This window comes from Erinaceus europaeus, chromosome 4 (assembly GCF_950295315.1).
Source record: "Erinaceus europaeus chromosome 4, mEriEur2.1, whole genome shotgun sequence".
Taxonomy (NCBI): Eukaryota; Metazoa; Chordata; class Mammalia; order Eulipotyphla; family Erinaceidae; genus Erinaceus; species Erinaceus europaeus.
In genome coordinates this window covers 38,184,991-38,204,112 of record NC_080165.1, presented here as the reverse complement: position 1 = coordinate 38,204,112, position 19,122 = coordinate 38,184,991, and positions in this window count along the sequence as shown.

The following is a 19,122-nucleotide window of genomic DNA, read 5'->3' as shown; positions in this document are numbered from 1 at the left end:
CACAAATTACAGTTCAGAGGAACTTTTTTTTTTTTTTGCCTCCAGGGTTATTGCTGGGGTTTGGTGCCTGCACTATGAATCCACTGCTCCTGAAGGCCATTTTTCCTATTTTGTTGCCCTTGTTATTGTTGTTGTTGTTGTTGGATAGGACAGAAATAAATCGACAGGGAGGGCAGAGGGGGAAAGAAAGACACCTGCAGACCTGCTTCATCACCAGTGAAGCCACACCACTGCAGGTGGGGAGCCAGACACTCCAACTGGGATCAAACAGTCCTTGCACTTTGCTCCACATACCCTTAACCCACTGTGCTACTGCCCAACTCCCCCAAAAAACATTTTTAATAAGTAAGGCATCCTAGCTTATTCCATTTGTGTGTGTGTAAATGCTTTAAGAGGTGAAATAGGGAGTTGAGCGGTAGCGCAGCGGGTTATGCGCACGTGGCACAAAGCACAAGGACCGGCATAAGGATCCCAGTTCGAGCCCGGGCTCCCCAACTGCAGGGAAGTCGCTTCACAAGCGATGAAGCAGGTCTGCAGGTGTCTATCTTTCTCTCCCCCTCTCTGACTTCCCCTCCTCTCTTCATTTCTCTCTGTCCTATCCAACAATGATGAAATCAAGAACAACAATAATAACTACAACAATTTTTTTTAAAAAGGGCAACAAAAAGGAAAATAAATATTTTTAAAAATTAAAAAAAAAAGAGGTGAAATAATGCATCTTGTAGAGCACATGTTACCATGCACAAAGGCCTGGACTCAAATCCCCTGTCTCCACCTGTGTGGGGGAAGCTTTGTAAGTGATAAATCAGTGCAGTGGGTCTCTTCCTCTCTCTCTCTCTCTTTTTATATTTATTTTCCCTTTTGTTGCCCTTGTTATTTTCTTATTGTTGTTGCTGTTATTATTGTTGTAGTTATTATTGTTAATGTTATTGGATAGGATAGAGAGAAATGGAGAGAGGAGGGGAAAATCAAGGGGGAGAGAAAGACAGACACCTGCAGACCTGCTTCACCACCTGTGAAGTGACTCCCCTGCAGGTGGGGAGCCCGGGGGGACTCGAACCAGGATACTTAAGCTGGCCCTTGCGTTTTGCACTTAACCCACTGCGCTACCATCCAACTGCCTTCTTCTCTTTCTACTCTTCCCTCCTTAGCCCACCTCCTTGTTTATGCTCCCTCTCTCTTGATTTCTATCTCTCTTTCAACAACAACAACAACAATAATAATAATAATGACCTCCGGAAACGTGGAGTTATCATGAAGCATGGAACCACAGTGATAATCCTGGTGACAATCAGAAAATAAAAATAAGGGGGGGAGTGAAATTTAATTTTATGATGGTTTATTTTACTTTATCAGGAAATAGTGAGTACTGAATATGGGAGACTTTATCTTAGGTATCAGTTTAACATTCCATAGATGGCTTAGTTTTTATATCTGATAAAATACATTAAATGACAATATAGAGTAAGAGTTATGTATCTAGTGTGTCTGGAACATTCAAAAATCACTTCTACTTTTTTCTTTTTCTGGTACAATTTTTTTCTTTTTCAGGTAGAATATATTTCCTAAAGAAAACCACTCCCTGAGGCCATCTCAACCTAGTCATATTTCTTTCTCCTTATCAGATAAAAAACTGGCAGGATGTCCAAGTATGACATCATCCCCTCAGACATTAATTTAGGTCATCTATATATTAGATGTCAGGCACAAGCAAAAACTAGGAAAGTCATGGGCCCCTTGGAATATACCTAAAATAGACCTACTAGCTTTTTCCAAAACAGAGACATCCAATCTTCATCTGCAGTATTCCAGCCTTTAGGCTCATGATTAGTCAACAATTTGTTCTGCTTTATATCTTAACTCTTTTTCAGCCACTAGGTTCCAGATGATACCATGAGGCCAATCTGACTTCGCTGGGCAGACGACCCTACCATGTGTCCTGGAGCCCCACCTCCCCACTAGGGAAAGAAAGAGACAGGCTGGGAGTATGGACTGACCTGCCAACACCTATGTTCAGTGAAGAAGCAATTACAGAAGCCAGACCTTCTATCTTCTGCAGTCCATAATGGCCCTGGGTCCATACTCCCAGAGGGATAAAGAGTGGGAAAGTTGGGAGTCAGGAGGTAGTGCAGTGCATTAAGCGCATGTGGAACAAAGAGCAAGGACCGGCATAAGGATCTCCGTTTGAGCTCCTGGCTCCCCAATTGCAGGGGAGTTGCTTCACAAGCGGTGAAGCAGGTCTGCAGGTGTCTATCTTTCTCTCCCCCTCTCTGTCTTCCCCTCCTTTCTCTATTTCTCTCTGTCCTATCCAACAACAATGACACCAATAATAACTACAACAATAAAGCAACAAGGGCAACAAAAGGAAATAAATATTTTTTTTAAAAAAGAATGGGAAAGCTATCAAGGGAGAGGACTGGATACAGAGTTCTGGTGGTGGGAATTGTGTGGAGTAGTGCCCCTCTTATTCTATGGTCTTGTTAATATTTCCATTTTATAAAAAAAAAATGGCAGAATGATATTTTTCCATTACTCTCTGTGCATGTGATATATGATTATGTTTGCTTGCTGTTTTTCTTTTTTAAAATATGGGGGGGGGGGTCTGTGCAGTGGTGTACCTGATTAAGTACATGTGTTACCAAGAAAAGGACCCAGGTTCAAGGCCCTAGTCTCCACCTTCAGTGAGGAAGCTTCATGAGCAATGATGCAGTGCTGAAGATCTGTCTCTCTCTCTCTCTCACTCTCTCTTTCCTCCTCGATCCCTCTTCCCTCTCAATTTCTCTGTCATATCAAAATAAATAAAGCTGAAGTATTTTAAAAAATAAAAATATTTGTTTGACTAGAAACAGAAAATAACAGAGGAGTGGGGAAATAGAGTGGGAAAGAGAGAGAGAGAGACACCAGCAGCACTGCTTCACCACTTGCAAAGCTTTCCCCCTGCACTTAGGAACCAGGGGTTTGAACCTGAGTCCTTGTGCATTGTAACATGTGCACTCAACTAGGCATGCCACCACCTGGCTCCTCATTTGCTCGCTGTAAGCTTATCTGTACAAGTCCACCTTCCCCCTTATGCATATGCTCACTTTTCCTGAAAACATCCTATATACATATAGACTGTTATACCATCCTAACTCCACTCAACATAAAACCAGAGCCCCAGGTCATGTGTGCCACCCCGGTTCGAGCCCTTCCCCCATCGCATGGAAAGAAGGAAGCTTCAGTGTTGTGGCCTCTTTCACTCCTTTCACTCTCTTTGCTTCTCTGTTTCTATCTTACAAAACAAAGCAATGTAACAGCAAAACCTTGCTCCTTTTATTGAAGCTAGTTCTACTATCTGTGCTCTTCAGACACATCTTCACAGCTTGTAATTTGCCTTTCAGCAATAATGTCCTTTTTCTATTCAGCTGTTGTGGTGATTTATTTTTTATTTTTTATGACAAACTCTGGAAGTAGGACACCAGGTGGCATAAACAGTTTTCCACCCATAATTTTCTTTCTCTCCAGTGAGCAAAGTGGTAATTTGAGATGGGAAGGAGATAGGAAGGGAGGCTGACTATCTCCCACCTGTAGTAACTGGTCCCTTAGTGACATTCAGCTGTTCAAGACAGTGCCCGAGAAGAGCAAAACTGGTGTCAGCCAGGAATAGTTGGGGAGAAAAAGTCCATAGATAAGGGCTGACTTTCTACTGTACTACAGGGGAAGGCATAACACTTTTGAAAGAATGAAGCAAAAGTACCTCTTTGGAAGGATGCTACTCCAAAGGACTGGAGCTAAACTAGCAAACGGCTGGCGGCCAAGTTTACAACCCTTCAATCCTTTCGCATATGCACTTTACAACCACAGCACACCCCAGAAAGCAATTCACTGCCATTATCTCAGAGCAGAGGTGAAACACTCAGCTCAGCAACAAAAGCACTTCCTCAATATGATAGTTAAGCTTCTTTCATTCAGTTCATTAATATAAGAAAACAATGGGTCTCCAGCTCCTTGATGTTGAAAGGACCGTATATTACCAAGGGCTTTGTTGGCTCTAACAGTTTGTAGATTTTGCTTTCTTAAAACTCCCATTTTAGTACCACATAGGTTGAATTAGGTCTTGAAAAATAGTATCTATTAAAAAAGATTTATCTTTATTATTGAAATCATATGAGTTTCCTATCAGAGAGAAAAGCCAGAGTATGTGCAGTTCTGGGGATTGAACTGGGAGCCTCAGGCTGCAGATCCTGTGCTCTACCAGCTAGCTGTCTCCCCAGACTGCAGACAAAACTTTCATCTTTAAATATTTTATTTTATTTTAATAAGAAAGAATGAACCAGAACATTTGCTCAGCCCTAGTTTACAGTGGTTCAGAGGGCACACAAATCTGATTTGATCCTCATAATTATTCTGAGGCAGGAGTTCTTATTATTTCCAACTGACAAGAAAGGAAATTGAGTTTCAGAGTCAACCTCTGTGCTATATAGGTCTGAGACTGTTCCTGTGACAGCTCTAGACTTCTTCTATGGCTCTGTGAAACAAGCACATTCCACTCTGAGTTAATACAGAAGACCTTCCTTATTATCCAACCTGAATTGCCCAGCTCTCTTGACAGACCATGCCCTCTCCTGTGGCCTGCTTTTGTGCCTGTTGTCTTATGTCCTCACTAATCGGGAAAAACACTAAAGAATGTGAAAGAGAAATGCCTGTCTAGCTTCCTAAAAAATCCTGTCAAAAGTAAAGCTAAATCTGAGTGGTAAAATAAACCTTTAGGCAGGCTTAACAAGCCCAAGACATTATAAATAGTACAAACCCATACATTCTTACGTAAACTCTGCGTGAATGAACTGAACATATGTAAAGATCTGAAATACTTTCCACAAAGTGAAAACTGAAGAACAACCTTTCTCCTTTCAATATTTCACCCTATTTCTCTTTAATTTAAACTTGAATTTTCTAAATGGAACACATCTTACCTTTGTATTAATAAAGTAAGATTACACTTTTCATTTTCACTCTAACATAACAGCTTTTAAAAAAAATTACCACACAGGGTGAGAGAGAGATAGCATAATGGTTATACAAACAGCTTCATGCCTGAGGCTCTGAGTTCCCGGTTACTTTTTTTTTTAACTTTATTTATTTATTTTCCCTTTTGTTGCCCTTGTTGTTTTACTGCTGTAGTTATTATTATTGTTATTGATGTAGCCATTGATGAATAGGACAGAGAGAAATGGAGAGAGGAGGGGAAGACAGAGAAGGGAAGAGAAAGATAGACACCTGCAGACCTGCTTCACCTCCTGTGAAGCAGCGCCCCTGCAGGTGAGTAGCCGGGGGCTCAAACTGGGATCCTTACACTGGTCCTTGCTTTGCGCCAAGTGTGCTTAAACAGCTGAGCTACCGCCCGACTCCCAAGTTCCCAAATTTAATCCTCTGCACCACCATAAGCCAAAGTTGAGCAGTGCTCTGATAAATAAATAAATAAATAAATAAATAACCAGGCAGTGTGTACCATGGATATTTCTTACTCATAATATTTCTGGCTTGATTCTATTTTTTTTTTAGTATATATATTTTTTTATTGGATAGGGACAGAGATAGGTAGGGAAGGGGGAAACTAACAGAGAGACAGAGAGGTACCTGCAGCACTGTGTCACCACTCCTGAAGCTTTTCCCCTGAAGGTGAGGACTTGGGGGGGGGGGGGAGCCTGAACCCTGATCCTTGCTCACTTTAACATTTTTACTGTACCAAATGTGCCACCACCTGGCTCCTGGCCTGATTCTGTTCTTAAATTTCATTTTATCTCTGATTTTCTTTTTTTTTTTAACTTTTTTTAATATTTATTTATTTTCCCATTTGTTGCCCTTGTTTTTTATTGTTGTTATTGATGTCGTCATTGTTAGATAGGACAGAAAGAAATGGAGACAGGAGAGGAAGACAGAGGGGGAGAGAAAGATAGACAGATGCAGACCTGCTTCACCGCCTGTGAATGGACTCCTCTGCAAGTGGGGAGCCAGGGGCTTGAACTGGTCCTTGTGCTTTGCGCTACATGCACTTAACCCACTACACTACCGCCCTACTCCCTATCTCTGATTTTCTTACCATGCTTGACCCCTAGACCATCCTGGAAGTTTCACTCCAACTGCATTCACTCTCTTTGAATGACCATGATGACATTACTGATTCAGAGATGGGGTAAGTTTAAGTGCTTAGGATATTATCAGAGGGCTGAAGAGATAGATGTAGGAATGGAGTAAGCCCAGAGCTGACTACAGCATAGAAATGTATTCAACAAGTAATAGTGGAGCACTTCTTCTGTTCATACCTAGACAAGAAGAAATGAGGGTTAAGATCAGTTAAGGAGGGCCAGGCAGTAACATACTAGGTTGAACACACACATTACAGTGTGCAAGGACCTGAGTTCAAGCCACCTATACTCACCTTCGGTCTCTTCCTTTCAATCTTCCCCTCCTCTCTTAATTTCTGTCTCTATCCAATAAATACATAAATAAATTAGAAATACATAAGGGATAAAAAAAGACTAATATTTGTATGATTTCACTTACATGAATTCTATGGAATAGACACATCCAGGAGTCAGGTGGTAGTGCAGCGGGTTAAGCACAGGTGGCAAAAAGAGCAAGGACTGGTGTAATGATCCCAGTTCAAGCCCCCAACTCCCCATCTTCAGGGGGGTTGCTTCACAAGCGGTGAAGTAGATCTGCAGGTGTCAATCTTTCTCTTTCCCTCTCTGTTTCCCCTCCTCTCTCCATTTCTTTCCGTCCTAGCCAAAAACAATAATAATAACTACAAGAATAAAACAACAAGGGCAACAAAAGGGAATAAATAAATATTTTTAAAAAGAACAGACACATCCATATTTAGATGGAAAAGAAAGTAGTGTTTCTAGGATTAGAAAGTTGGGGAGGGTAGAATGGAGAGTGAATTCTACTGTATACTAGGCTTCTCAAGATAATGAAAATTCTCTAAAATTGATTGTGGTGATAGTTGGATAACTCTGTGAACATACTAAAAGCCATAGAACTGTATGATTTAAATAGGTGACTTATATAATATGTGAACTATATCCCAGTAAAATTGTTTTTAAAGAGAGAAACAAATGCATTTTATTTTTTACTTTTTATTACTTATTTTCCCTTTTGTTGCCCTTGTTGTTTTATTGTTGTTGTAGTTACTGTTGTTGTTGGATAGGACAGAGAGAAATGGAGGAAGGGAAGACAGAGGGAGAAAGAAAGAGAGACACCTGCAGAACTGCTTCATCGCTTGTGAAGTGACTCCCCTGCAGGTGGGGAGCCAGGGGCTGGAACCAGGATCCTAATGCCCATCCTTGCACTACACTTAGCCCTCTATGCTACCATCCGACCCCCAACAAATGCATTTTAAATACTTCTAAATATGTTCAAATCAACCATAGATAGAAAAATTAAAAACTGTGAGATATAGCAGTTCAGTTATAAAACTGTCATATATAAAAATCCTTCATACTTCCCTGTGCTGGCCAGCGTATAAATTACTCAAGCATTCCCATTCCCTACTGATAGGAATGTAAACTGGTATATTCTCTATGTCCCATGATAGCCCTGGAGGCAAAAGAAAAAAAAAAAGAAGACACACTATCTAGGTGAGCTATTTTGCCAGTCCTTCATGTGACTGTCCTTAATATTTATGCAAACTGTTAAGGCATCAGAGGAAGTTTCAATATTGTGGTGTCTCTCCCTCTCTTTCTGAAATAAGCAAAAAAAAGTGACCTTGAACAGTACAGTTGTATATTCACAAGGCTCCACAATAAAGTACTAAGTAATATAAATGATTTAGCATGATCCTCTTGAGCTAGCCTTAAAAATTTATTGCATTCAGCCATTATAACAGCTCAGTTCACCTTGATGTTTTTAAGATGAACGATTTACTGCAGTACAATTTTTAATGTCTTTTATGACATCTTATTTTCCAAAAAATCCATATACAATGCCAAGTAGACTTTTAAAACATCTTTCATTTTTCAAAGGTGTATTGTTTTATTATGACTATGTAAATATCCTCCATTAATGAGTCACACACAATGATCTATCATTTCAAATACATACATCTATCATGTTACTCCTTATGGTTAATGAATGTGCCATTTAGTTGCTTGTTTAATTGTTTATGTCAACTCATTTTCCCCAAATGTAGTAATGACAAAACTATTCAATGTGTCTCACTAAGAGAAAATCATCACTCATAATGAAGCAAAATATTGAATTTAAAAGAATTTAAAAATTAGGGGCTAGAGATAGGGCAAAAAATAGCCATTTAAATAAAAACCCTTGTTGAGTGGTGGTCCGGGAGGTGGTGCAGTGGATAAGGCTTTGGACTCTCAAGCATGGGGTCCCAAGTTCAATCCTCGACAGCACATGTACCAGAGTGATGTCTGGTTCTTTCTCTCTCTCTCTTATCATCTCTCATGAATAAATAAAATCTTTTATTAAAAAAACCCCAGCTTGACATTATTACAATAAAAACATAGGTATTCTACTATCATAAAAGTAGAAAGGATAGGAAGTTGGTCGGTAGCGCAGTGGGCTAAGCACACATGGTGCGAAGCACAAGGACCAGCATAAGGATCCCGGTTCCAGCCCCTGGATCCCTACCTGCAGGGGAGTCACTTCACAAGCAGTAAAGCAGGTCTGCAGGTGTCTATCTTTCTCTCCCCCTTTGCCTTCCTCTCCTCTCTCCATTTCTCTCTGTCTTACCTAACAATGATGACATCAACAACAACAATAATAACTACAACAACAATGAAAAACAACAAGGGCAACAAAAGGGAAAATAAATAAATATAATTTTTAAAGTAGGAAGGATATAATAACAACAATAACAATCATGGCAACAAAAATGGGAAAAATTGGCCTCCAAGAGCATTGGATTTGTAGTGCAGGCACCAAGCCCCTGGAGGGAAAAAAAAAAGTAGAAAGGATATAATCTCATCATATATAACACTTTGAATGCATTCAGTCTTAACAGCTAAAATATAATGCAAATAATAAATTAGAAACATATCCAATACTAGGATATAATTATTATTGTATAGCTCATGGATATATAATACCTATATATTACCATAAAGTTCATAATACAGAATTACGTAAAATACTCAGATTAAAAGCAGAAAATGAGTAGTATAAATGCATGGAAATACTGAGTTTCTGTATTTAGGAAAATGGTGAAAAAGTGTAAATCATTGAAAGTACTGAGGAAAATAAAGTAAATGCCTTTTAGACTGTGTAACAGCACATGCAATCTGATAAGAGAAACTGGGGCCAGGGGAGAGCTACTTCAGTACAGCTTACACTTTACCAGGCTCCAGCCCCTAGCCACCACAAGGGAACGCCAAGAAAAGGAAAAGCTTCCTGCGCAGCGCCAATAGTATTGTGGTTTCTCCTTCTCTGTTTCTCTCTCCTTCCCTGCCTATTCCCCTTGAGGTCTGGAGTATAAGGAGCCTGCTTGATTCTCCAAGCAACTAGTCCTCATCCTTATTTGCTTCCAAAAGTCATTTCACCCACATAACTAGAGACACCTTTACTGTTACAGCTCCATGGAGGGCAAGGAGTATGTTATACTACACAGGTGAGTTCAGTGGGTTCTCTCCATCTCTGAACCAACCATTAAGTGAGATCAGACTAAAAATGTCTTTGCAAAGGTGGTGTGACATTCAGGATTTATAGTGCAAACATATTGGACAGAAACAAAAGCAGTGGGGACTTTAAACAGGGAGGCTGGTGGAAACAGTCAAGGGTCAGGAAAAGTGGTTTCTTCTCAGCCTGTAAGAATCAGGGAGTGAGGCCCACCACAAACCACAACAGTTCCCCTTTCCTCTTTTATTTCCCTGTCTGCTGGTTTTCCCATTTCATTACCACTCTCAACAGTGAAGAAATTCCAAGAGTTTGGAGAGCTTGAACCAGGAATTGTGGATGAAGATCAAGTATGCTTTGATCATCTAAATAACCAGATATATATATATTTTTTCTTTTTCTTTTGGTCATCTGAGGGACTTTACCAATCTAGGTTGACTTTTTCAGATAGATAGATGATAAGGAGATAGATAGACAGACAGATAAACAGAAGCCACAGCTCTACAACTTCCTTCAATGTGATGTGGGCCAGGATCAAACCAGGATTGCATACATGGCAAAGCAGCATTCTACCCACATGAGCTATTTCATGAGCCCCAAATAGACATTTCTTAGTTCACAATATTGTAAGTGGCCAGGATAGAGAAGAGACAAACAAGGAGCTACTGCAGTGACGATCAGAGGTTGTGTCTGCACCAAGGCAAGAGCAGTAAAGGTTCTGAAAAGGTGTCAGGTTGTTGATTTATTTCAAAGGTAAAACCTGCTGGGTGGCAGGTGGCAGCACAATGGTTATGCAAAAAAAAAAAAAAAAAAAGTCCCACATTCAACCCCCGAATCACCATAAGCCAGAGTTAAGCAGTTAGTTCCCTGGTGAAAAAAGCTTACTGAATTTACTAATTGGTACAATGCAGGATATGAGACAAAGACAAGACTCTAGGATGGCTGAACAACTTGGAGAATGTGGTTGCTACTATGGGAATAATGTAAGCTATCCAAACAAATGTGCAGAGTGAGATACATTTACCTGGGGTTGACAGGAGAAAGGCTGGGGCTAATAAATGGAATTCATTATTGTCACATAATAGTGATGATCATAAAGGCATCACCATTTGTCCATCATAGTGTTCAAAGTCATAAGCATTAATAACACTATGGGAGTAAATATAAGTGGAAAGGAAAAAGAAATGAGTGGGCAGGAGTAGATAGCATAGTGGTTATACAAAGAGCCTTTCATTCCTGGGGCTCTGAAGTCCCAGGTTCAATTGCCCCACACCACCATAAGCCAGAGCTGAGCAGTACTCAGGTAAAAATTAATGATAATAATAATAACTTGGATCCACCCGCATATCAGACTTCAGGCTCAGGGAAAAAAAAAAAAACTAGTATAGTCATGGGCCCTTTGGAATATAACAAAAATAGGCCTACTATCTACAGAATGGATGGACCCCCCCCCCAACTCTTCATCTGCACTATTCCAGCCTTTAGGTTCATGATTAGTCAACAATTTGTTTAGCTTTATATGTTAACTCTCTTTTCAGCCACCAGGTTCCAGATGCTACCATGATGCCAACCAGACTTCCCTGGACAAACAGCCCCACCAATGTGTCCTGGAGCCCCCTTCCCCAGAGTCCTACCCTACTAGGGAAAGAAAGAGATAGGCTGGAAGTATGGATCAACCTGCCAATGCCCATGTTCAGCAAGGAAGCAATTACAGAAGCCAGACCTTCCACCTTCTGCATCCCACAATGACCTTGGGTCCATACTCCCAGAGGGATAAAGAATAGGAAAGCTATCAGGGGAGGGGATGGGATAGGGAGTTCTGGTGGTGGGGACTGTGTGGAGTTGTACCCCTCTTATCCTATGGTTTTGTCGATGTATCCTTTTTATAAATAAAAAATAAAAAATAGGAGGGGGAGAGAAAAGAAAAAGAAGTGAGTGCAGAGTTGCTTGAATGATGATATGTATCGGTGGAGTGGCTGGCATTTCTTTTACCAATTCCATAAGCAAGATTTCTCCTCTAATCAGATGGACCTGCAGGGAGGTGCAGTATGCTCTGGGTTCCCTGCCCCCATGACCACAAGAGACAAGGGTCAGAGTGGCTCCCCAGGGAGTCCCGAGGTAACTCTGCATGTTGGGGGCATTGTGCACAGAGAGAATCTCAGAATCATTCAACTCCAGGGGCAGCCTCAGAAAGGTGGGCAACCTGTTTATTGAAAAGAAAGGCAAGCAGATATAGCCCTAATTCAGGGGGATGGTTGAGGTGACCATTAACCCAAACACAGAGCAATACAATGCATAATCACATTTTGACCAACAAAGTCTTTGATCATAAGTAAAGGTTACCATACAAGGTTTGGTCACAAGCTTTACAATGTACATTTTTCAGGAGGTGAGGGGGGGAGGGAAGCAGCTAAGCAATCAGGATGTTTGCTGGTGGTTTTAAGGTTAACTGTACAGAGTAATCCATGGCTTTTAATTAAAGAAGGAAGGGGGGGGAGGTGGCATGTGTAGAAAGGTGCCCATGTCTGGGGGTCCAGACCTCATGGAAACAATGGCCTGGACTTTATGGGACAGTGGGCCCATTCTTCAATAGGGAGGCTTTGATATGAAAGGGGGAAAACTTAAAGCAATGCCTTCTGATCTTAAGAACACCATATTTTGCTGTCAGCAGGAGTGCAAATCACACAGTAGCAATTCCCAGGCTGCTTAAGTCAGGGCAAACTAAACATAGCCCAGTTCTGATAAAAAGTGCTCACAGAGTAAAATGACAAGGTGATTCCCATCATTTCTAACACTGCCAGATGTATTGATTTAAAACCCTGTTCTTTGTTTTCTTGGTTAGTAATATACTACAGAAAAAGTTACTTATTTCCAATATATGTATCAAACGTAGTAGGAAGTTTCAGGGGCAGAGTGTTACGTTCCTTGACTGACATTCAGATATACAAAAACACGTGATTTCTTTTCAAATACAAAATCATTTTTGCAACTAGGACTGTAGCACTTCAGAGCTAGGTTTTAATCTTAGCTAGAAAGCTTCCAAATAGGGGCGGGGTGGTGGCACACCTGGTTGAGTACACATGTTGCAATGCTCAAGGACCTGGGTTTGAACCCCTGGCCCCCACCTGCAGGGGGAAAAGCTTTGCAAGTGGTGAAGCAGTGCTGCAGGTATCTCTCTGTCTTTTTCCCTCTGTCTCCTCCTTCCTCTCGACCTCTGTCTGTCTCTATCCAATATCCAATAAATAAAGTTTTTTTTAAGTAATGCCTTTATTTAAAAAAAAAAAAAAAAAGCTTCCAAATACATGGGTCTCTTCAGTTTTTCCCCAGAATGAAATACTGACAGTTCATCATGTTTTTGCTTTGCCTATCTTCACTCTATCTCTAAAGAACTATCTAGTATGCCTACATGTGTAAATGACTTATTTCTTGTCAGTTCTCCTTAGTGTTTCATTTCAAAGAAAAAAACAACAGTACACACACACACACACACACACACACACACAAAGAGAAGCATTTTTCTGCCTATCCCCTCTTTAAGGAGTCTTACTCTGTTCTTCCCCTTTCTCCACCTCCATCAATGCCCTTTCTATAGGTTTCTACAAATCAAGTTTCTTGGTAAAGGTGTTGACTCTTAACTACTTATTTCAGCCTTAACATCTTAGACTTTATGAGGATCTGGTATCTTCTTGACCAAAAGGCATTTCAGGAATTTTTGGCAAATAGTGTAAAAGAGATTTTAGGGGGATAGGTTCTTATGTTACTCCAACCAAAGCTACTTAACACAACTACTTTATCATCAAAGTCTGAGAAAGTCAAGATGTTCTAACAGAACAATTATTTTATTTATTTGACTCCAGGTCCATGTTGCTGGGGTTTGGTGTCTGCACTAATGAATCCACTGCTCCTGGAGGCCATTTTTCCCATTTTGTTGCCCTTGTTGTTGGTATTGCTGTAGTTGTTGTTGGATAGGACAGCGAGAAATCAAGAGAAGAGTAAAAGGGTGAGAGAAAGATAGACACCTTCAGACATGCTTCACCCTTTGTGAAGCAACCCCCCACACACACACAGGTGGGGAGCCAGGGGTTTGAACTGGGATCCTTACACTGGTCCTTACACTTTGCGCCACATGCACTTAACCTGTTATGCTACCACCCAGCCCCCACAGACCAATTTGTTAGGTACTCATTAAAGAGTTTATATCTTTTATCGCACAGAGTAGATCTGGTAGACAGGGTCACCATTATTCTAAGGGCATCCCAGATACACAGCACAAACGATAAATACATTCACATTAGTTTTGCTGGGGAAGTTAGGTTTATTAATAGAATTCTGGCAACTTAGAGACTCACAAAACAAAAAAGGGAGAAGACCCAAATAAATTGGATAGTAAATGAAAGAGGAGATACCACAACAGACACCGCAGAAATTCAACATATCATGCGAGGCTTCTATGAACAACTATACGCCACCAAGCTAGAGAACCTGGAAGAAATGGACGATTTCCTAGATACCTACCAACTTCCAAAACTAAGTAAAGAGGAAGTGGATAACATGAACAGGCCCATCACAGCTAATGAAATTGAAACAGTTATCAAAAATCTCCCCAAAAATAAAAGTCCTGGACCAGATGGTTTTACAAATGAATTCTACAAAACCTTCAAAGAAGAACTAATACCTCTACTTTTAAAAGTATTCCAGAAGATTGAAGACACTGGAATACTCCCTGCCAGCTTCTATGAAGCCAACATCACCCTGATACCAAAAGCAGACAGGGACACAACCAAAAAAGAAAACTACAGACCAATATATCTGATGAACATAGATGCGAAAATATTGAACAAAATTCTAGCCAACCAGATACAGCAGTATATCAAAAAGATTGTTCATCATGACCAAGTGGGGTTTATCCCAGGCATGCAAGGTTGGTTTAATATACGTAAATCAATCAATGTGATCCACCACATCAACAAAAGCAAGACCAAAAACCACATGGTCATATCAATAGATGCAGATGCAGAGAAAACCTTTGACAAAATACAACATTCCTTTATGATCAAAACACTACAAAAAATGGGAATAGATGGAAAATTCCTGAAGATAGTGGAGTCTATATATAGCAAACATATAGCCAACATCATACTCAATGGTGAAAAACTGGAAGCATTCCCCCTCAGATCAGGTACTAGACAGGGCTGCCCACTATCACCATTACTATTCAACATAGTGTTGGAAGTTCTTGCCATAGCAATCAGGCAGGAGCAAGGAATTAAAGGGATACAGGTTGGAAGAGAAGAAGTCAAACTCTCCCTATTTGCAGATGACATGATAGTATACATGGAAAAACCTAAGGAATCCAGCAAGAAGCTTTTGGAAATCATCAGGCAATACAGTAATGTGTCAGGCTATAAAATTAACATTCAAAAGTCAGTGGCATTCCTCTATGCAAACACTAAGAAGAAATTGAAATCCAGAAATCAATTCCTTTTACTATAGCAACAAAAACAATAAAATATCTAGGAGAAAACCTAACCAAAGAAGTGAAAGACTTGTATACTGAAAATTATGAGTCACTACTCAAAGAAATTGAAAAAGACACAAAGAAGTGGAAAGATATTCCATGTTCATGGGTTGGAAGAATTAACATCATCAAAATGAATATACTACCCAGAGCCATCTACAAATTTAATGCTATCCCCATCAAGATCCCAAGCACATTTTTTAGGAGAATAGAAAAAAATGCTACAAATGTTTATCTGGAACCAGAAAAGACCTAGAATTGACAAAACAATCTTGAGAAAAAAGAACAGAACTGGAGGCATCACACTCCCAGATCTCAAACTGTATTATAGGGCCATTGTCATCAAAACTGCTTGGTACTGGAACAGAATAGACACACTGACCAGTGGAATAGAATTGAGAGCCCAGAAGTGAGGCCCCACACCTATGGACATCTAATCTTTGACAAAGGTGCCCAGACTATTAAATGGGGAAAGCAGAGTCTCTTCAACAAATGGTGTTGGAAACAATGGGTTGAAACATGCAGAAGAATGAAACTGAATCACTGCATTTCACCAAATACAAAAGTAAATTCCAAGTGGATCAAGGACTTGGATGTTAGACCACAAACTATAAAATACTTAGAGGAAAATATTGGCAGAACTCTTTTCCGCATAAATTTTAAAGACATTTTCAATGAAACGAATCCAATTACAAAGAAGACTAAGGCAAGTATAAATTTATGGGACTACATCAAATTAAAAAGCTTCTTCACAGCAAAAGAAACCACTACCCAAACCAAGAGACCCCTCACAGAATGGGAGAAGATCTTTACATGCCATACATCAGATAAGAGTTTAATAATCAACATATATAAAGAGCTTGCCAGACTCAACAACAAGAGAACAAATAATCCCATACAAAAATGGGGGAGGACATGGACAGAATATTCACCACAGAAGAGATCCAAAAGGCCGAGGAACACATGAAAAAATGTTCCAAGTCTCTGATTGTCAGAGAAATGCAAATTAAGACAATAATGAGATATCACTTCACTCCTGTGAGAATGTCATACATCAGAAAAGGTAACAGCAGCAAATGCTGGAGAGGGTGTGGGGTCAAAGGAACCCTCCTGCACTGCTGGTGGGAATGTCAATTGGTCCAACTTCTGTGGAGAACAGTCTGGAGAACTCTCCGAAGGCTAGAAATGGACCTACCCTATGACCCTGCAATTCCTCTCCTAGGGATATATCCTAAGGAACCCAACACATCCATCCAAAGATATCTGTGTACACATATGTTCTTGGCAGCACAATTTGTAATAGCCAAAACCTGGAAGCAACCCAGGTGTCCAACAACAGATGAGTGGCTGAGCAAGTTGTGGTCTATATACACAATGGAATACTACTCAGCTGTAAAAAATGGTGACTTCACTGTTTACAGCCAATCTTGGATGGACCTTGAAAAATTCATGTTAAGTGAAATAAGTCAGAAACAGAAGGATGAATATGGGATGATCTTACTCTCAGGCTGTCGGTATGCTTCTAAAACCTCTTCTGTTTCATTTGGTTTAATCCCCCCTACTTAACACTATTCTATTTACATAACCACTTCATTCTATTTACATAACCACTGTATTCTATTTACATAACCACTGCAGGGCATTGGTTCAATCCCCACTGGTTCATGATATGTTTTTGCTCAGCCCCCTCTCCTTGTCACACTCTGATTTTCACCAGTCACTTTTCTCTCCATCCTCTCTGCGTCGCATCCTGTTCCCACCCTACTGGGCTAGTATATTTATAAGGACAAGATTGTTTGTAGTTTTGAGTTTAGCTTAGCTTGGTATAGATTGCGCTGCGTCCTGCATGAATAAAGAGATACTGCGTACAACCCAGCCATGAGTCCCAGGTTGTCTGTCTCCCGTCAATGAAGCTCAGCCCGACATATAGCACCCGAACAAGGGACTGACATAAGCCCTGAAACAGGGACCGGCACCGACGTGGGACCTAACCTGCCCATCGCCCAGATAAGTAAACTTGGCTACCCATCCGCCATGGGTTGCCTTTCTACTTATGAAGAGGTTTGCCAAAGCCTCTACTATTTCATCATGAGACAGTTACTCTGTCTCTGGAACATTTTGCTCTGGGCCACACTTCGGTTTCCTGACTGGGAACTTTGGTTTCTTGTGACCCTAATCATAGAGCTTGGGAGATGCACTGAGATTTCTCCTTAGACTTTCTGGATTTCCTCTCCCATGTTTCCTGAGGAAAAGGACTACATTTTGCTCTGGGCCACAATTTGGTTCTTTATGACCGTGATCGTAGACTTTGAGATATGTATGGGGATTTCCACTGGGACTTTCTGGACTTCTTCTCGCATGTTTCCCATGGAGAAGGACTACTCTAATTTGAGGAGCGTTCTCCAGTACCCTGGCAGTCCCCAAGAATGGAGACACGTGGTTAGTTCTACTCTCCTGATTGGATTCTTTCTTCGATGGGAAGATGCTTTTAAAAGTAGATGCCTGAAGCAATACAGCAGGAACAGTCAGAAGCACCCTAAATGGAATTTTGAAGAGCTTTTTGGACTAGGACGCCCTCCAGGGACTCTTGATGCTACATGGTGAGATCTGTTTCATAAGAGAGTGATTTGAATGACTGAATTTTTGTTTGACATTGACTTAAAAAAAAAAAAAAGCTAGATGCAGCCATGATTTCTAGAGACATGCAGAAATAATCCAAAAAAATGTTTTTTCCTCCTTTGATTTCTTTTTTTACGTCTTGGCATAAATCTGAAACGTTTAATCCTGAAACGGTATGAGTTATGGGTGGGGCAGATAGTGCAATGATTATGTTAATTATTCTCATGCCTGAGGCTTCTACCGTGATTCTTCTGTTTACCTTTCCACATTTTATTGAGTTTAAACTGTTTAAACAATCTTAAAATCATACTAGAAAGGACTTCCAATTATAATGGAGTTATCAATTATAGTAAACTTCTAATCTGCTACAAGTTTTGTTTGACAAGTAAGTGAATTTCAGCTGTCAAGTCTTCACATGAAAAAACATCTACTCAAATGGAATTCCCGGAATTCCATTTGGAACCCTGTTCTCTGACATCGCCCACAAGATGGAATGACTACAACACACCCCCGGAAACCAATGATGTGACCTGGCACGACCTGAAGAAACAGATTCACAGACTCCAAAGATCACTCTCCACAGAAAAGCAGAATTTTGGTGGCCAACATTCCCCATTGAGACAGACATGCAGCATTTCATCCCTTGGCATTTTCTTCTGTGGTCAGCTACTTTGGCCTGACACCTCCATCAGACTTACTGGTACACGCTGCTGTGTTTCTCAAAGACTAACTTCAGCCAATTGCCTTGAGACTTTATAGACTATGTCCCCTCGCCTGCAGGCTCTGTCCCCAGAGTCAAAAAACTCCCCCTCCTTATTAGGTTATGCCCACAGAGGCATGAAGCGCCGCAAGAGGCAAGAAATGCCCTTTCGCCTGCTAGACCTTGCCCTTTGAGGCAAGAAACATTCCCCTTGGCATCACACTGGTTATTGCTGCTCGCCTATTTTGTTTTCCATGTCTTATGCCAGTTCTTTTGAAAACGCCTGTACGATATAGATTTCTGTTCACCCCACAATCCTGATACTATGGCCATTAGTTAAAAAGAAAGGGGGAATTGTCAGTATGCTTCTAAAACCTCTTCTGTTTCATTTGGTTTAATCCCCCCTGCTTAACATTATTCTATTTACATAACCACTTCATTCTATTTACATAACCACTGTATTCTATTTACATAATCACTTCTTCTTCTAGCGTTTGCCCTTCTTCCATAGCCAGTCAACAGCATCAAGTTGAGCCTGATGTAAAGTTTCGAGACCTCCTTTGAATCTGGAGAGGTGGCAGTCTTTGACTATGTGGGTCATAGTCTGTCTGTAGCCGCAGGGGCAGTTCAGGTCGTCTCTGGCTCCCCAGCAATGGAACATAGCGGCGCACCGGCC